The sequence below is a fragment of the Eptesicus fuscus genome, chromosome 1 (assembly GCF_027574615.1).
Source record: "Eptesicus fuscus isolate TK198812 chromosome 1, DD_ASM_mEF_20220401, whole genome shotgun sequence".
Taxonomy (NCBI): Eukaryota; Metazoa; Chordata; class Mammalia; order Chiroptera; family Vespertilionidae; genus Eptesicus; species Eptesicus fuscus.
In genome coordinates, this window is record NC_072473.1 from 111,337,354 (window position 1) to 111,341,427 (window position 4,074).

Genomic DNA, 4,074 nt, shown 5'->3' on the forward strand with positions numbered 1-4,074 from the left:
TGTAGTTTGCAGTCTAGGAGAAAATGAGCCATGTCTGTACCTAATGGGATCAGTCAAAAGAAGGTAAAAATGTAAGATGTGTCAGGAAAAACAGTGGCCGTTTCCATCTTGGAGGGGGAACTACAAAAGCTTCAGAGAAGACAAGGCAATATGGGAGTTAGGCAGGAACACAGCAAGGGCTTTCCAGATTGATGGATCACCAAAAGCAAAGGTATGGAGGCTAGAAAGCATGTGGCATGGGCAGGTAACAGTGTACAATTCCATTTGACTGGAATGTAGACTATTCTTCTAAGCAGAAACTAAGACACAAGTCAAGTTGTTCAGATAGTTTAGGGAACAGATCACAGAAGATCTTGATGTCATATAGAAAAGCATTTGGACTTCATTCTGTATGTGAGGGAGAGAATTTATTTTCTTCATTCAAAAGTGACTTGAATGGAGCCAAGCCTCAGATTTTAGGATTAGGTGATCACTCTAGTGGCAGTTGAAAGAATAGGTTGGAAGGGGAAGAATCTAGAGGACAGGGAGACAATTGTGAGGCTACTGCTTAATCAGCCACCCAGAAAACATTTATTGAGCTCCTGTTTTGTTCCAACCACTGTGCTAATGACTTCAGCATGGAACAAAAATATACATGTCTTGTGCTTGCTGTGGCAGTATATATACTAAAATTGAAACAATATTGGATGATTAGCATGAGCCCTGCACAAGGATGACACACAAATTCATGAAGCATTCCATAGTAAAAAAAAAAAAAGTATAAAAAAATACATGTTCTATGCCCCTGTGCTTTCATAGTCTAAAGAGAGTTACAAAGGAGAAGTCCAGGGAGCTAGAAAAGCATAAAACAGGGAGCTAGAAGAGCATAAAACAGGAAAGTCTGGAGTGTCAGAGGAATTGTCCTGGGTTGGTGGGATTTTGGTCCAGATATGAATAATGAGGAGGATGTAACCAGATAAAGAGGAAAGTGAAACAGTACACTAGGCAGTGGGAGGGCCCTAATAAAGGCTCAGAGACTAGAGAGCCTGTTATGCCCTGAGGTTGAGAACAGAGCATGGCTGAAGTTGAGAGACAAAAGAGGAAAGAGACATGACATAAAGCTAGAAAGGTTGGCAGGTGTCACATTTGTATTGGGCTTTTGCAAAAGAGGCAAGATGCAGTGATGGTGAACCTATGACACGCGTGTCAGCACTGACACGCGTAGCCATTTCTGATGACACGCGGCCGCTGAGGTGGCCGCATGCCGAGGATGAAACATTTGCAAAATAATGTTTTTTCCTCAAAGTGACACACTACCCGAGTTATGCTCAGTTTTTTGGCGAAGTTTGACACATCAAACTCAAAAGGTTGCCCATCACTGTTTTAAAACTTTGTCTTAACGGCAATGGTGGCCTTTAAGCAAAGGAGTAACTTAAAATGTGTGTATTAGAACAACACTTTTCTGTGTTTCTTCTTTGAAGGATAAATGGGAGCAGGGAGCAAGATTCCATGCAAGGAAGCCAATTAGAAAAATAATTGCATAGACCACACAGGAGGTGATAGAAACTTTATCTCAGTTGAAAAGAGGGTACAGAGAGGTAGGTGAACAGAAGCGACAATCTGAGGGTAAATTCAGCAAGAACTGGAGAAGTTGGGGAAGGAATGTGGAGAAGAGAAAGCAAGAACAATTCCTAAGTTCTTAGTTTGGGGACTGGATGATAGTTGTACCAGCCACTGATGTAAAGAATATACAAGAAGTGGATTTGGAATGGAGTGAGCAAGAAAAGTTCAGGTGAAGTTCCTGTTGGATATTAAGGGAAAGATAAATAAGCAGATCTACATGCCATTAGATTTGGGGGGAAAGTTGTGGGCCAGGGAAGGGAATTTAGAAGCAATCAGGATAAAGACCACGGCTGAAGCCATGCATTCTCATGACTGACCCAAAGGATTCTTCCCTGCCTATCAAGCCTTCCAACTTGCCCCAAAATCTGCAATGGATGGGTTGATACAGAAGCCCAGATTCCACCATGACTGGGGAAAAAGAGGGCAGATTTTAGAAGTAAACTGCAAAGAGATTTTGAGAATTTCACAAGTGATGGCATCTTTAGAAATGGTATGCAGCCTGTCAAAGTGAGAAACAGTTCTCATTTTATGTGGCAAGTCTGATAGATCAGTTACAAAGAGAGGGCTCAAGACTTTGCAGGTAAATTGTATATCAAAGAGCTTCTTAAGAGTCTTGGGTTAGGGCTCCCTGCTCAGTTACCCAACATGTTCTTGACACACTAGAGGCCTGGTGCACGAAATTCGTGCATGGGTAGGGGCCCTAGGCCTGGCCAACAATCAGGGCTGATTGGGGCCTGGCCGGGGTCTCCCTTCCTCGACTGCTGGCTGCTGTCCAGGGCCTTCCTTTATTTGACGTCACCCCCTGGTGGTCAGTGCATGTCATAGCAAGCAACTAAACTCCCAGTCTCCCAGTCAAACTCCTGAGGGGACACTTTGCATATTAGCCTTTTATATATATAGATATATGCTCAGTGTGCAAATTAATTCCAGTATTAGCCTAAGCAAAGTCGTAATTAGGAATACCTGCTGCTCCCAGAAAAAAAATCTATAATATATTCCCAAAACAGATATCAATGACCTTTTCTCCAAAGTTTTAGATTATACACAATTTTGCCTTTTCAGTAGCCTACATAATCAAATTGGCTACAGTTATAAAGTAAAATGTGCATTCTAAATAAAAAATCCAAAGACGTTTGCTTTATACAAATTGTCCTCTTGGATGAAATCCCTATCAGCTACCTCCAAATATACTTTGAAATTACTATAGCAGCAAATTAATATTTTCACAAGACCTGTTGAGGTGGATCTTTTAAGGAAATAAAAATAAGTAAATTAAGTCAGCAGTAATATGTTCTAAATTTGCAGCAGAATAATGCCTGTGATGGTGAGGGAAGAGGGGAGGGAATGAACTCAGAACTCAATCTAATGCAAACCTCAGGATATCATGCATTCATAGGGGAGAATTTTTTAGTGAAACCAGAACTTGTAATAATATGTGGTGGTGGTATATGGATATGGTAACTCTAGAAAGACAAAAAATTGAGTTATTATCAGCCTCTGGACAGGCAAGCATGTAGAGTCATTCACAGAGTTTTACTACTTGCCTATTGATGCTAGAAATGTCAAGATCTGTGACTGAAGTCTTTCCTGCACAACTGAAAGGGAGACTTTGAATAGTACCTTCTAGGAAGATAGTGTACTGAGTCTTAGCTCACACACAAGTGTGAATAACCCAAAAGCAAAACCTTTTGCATAGGTAGTTGAACAGGTTTCCAACAAGGAAATCTAGCTTTGTGTGCACAGAAAAGGTTGGATATTAGATATCCATTACCCTACCTCATAGTGTGGGATATGGAGAACATTATAAAAGAGAGTGTTTCTATTATTTGTTACCTAACAAACTACCCTGAAATGTAATGGCTAAAACATAATCTATTTTCTCTCACTGTTCTGTGGATTGAATGTGTTCCACTGGGGAATTCTTCTGCTGGTTTTACTAGGGGTCTATCAGCAGTTGTAGTCAGATGACAGCTAGAGTCATCCAGAGATTCAACTGGGTTTCTAAGATGGCTGGTCCCCTCTTCCTATACACAAAAATTTCAAGGCCTCAGTGTTCTAGTCTTGATGGCAGTGTAGGTAAATGCAGTACTCAAACCCTCCCACAAAACATCAAATTTACAACTAAATTATAGAACCATCATTCAGATATGCCTGAAATCTAGCTGATCAGAAGTCCTACAACTAGGGATATAAAGAAGAAGCCACATCGAGACTAGTAGGAGGGGCAGAGATGTGGAATGTGCCAGGCCCACACCCACATGTGATAGATCAAAATCAGGAGGGATATCTCAACTGCAGAGGTCCCCCTTGAGAATCAAGGAGTCCAGCTTCAGGCTAGTCCCCTCCACACCCCCCAGCCCAGGGTTCCATTGCTGGGAGGAGAAATCCCCATAACTTCTGGCTGTAAAAACCAGCAGGGATTATGGCTGAGTGAGACAGGGGGCTGCTGGAATCTCAGGCATTCCTCTTAAA

At 41.6% G+C, this 4,074-nt stretch overlaps 1 non-coding gene across 1 annotated transcript; it reads left to right on the forward strand.

Moving 5' to 3' along the window:
- The first annotated feature begins 641 nt into the window (after nt 1-641).
- Nucleotides 642-747, forward strand: LOC114227187 (U6 spliceosomal RNA). Its single transcript, XR_003613267.1, has one exon. It is a non-coding gene; the product is annotated as a U6 spliceosomal RNA (small nuclear RNA).
- Nucleotides 748-4,074: the final 3,327 nt, after the last annotated feature.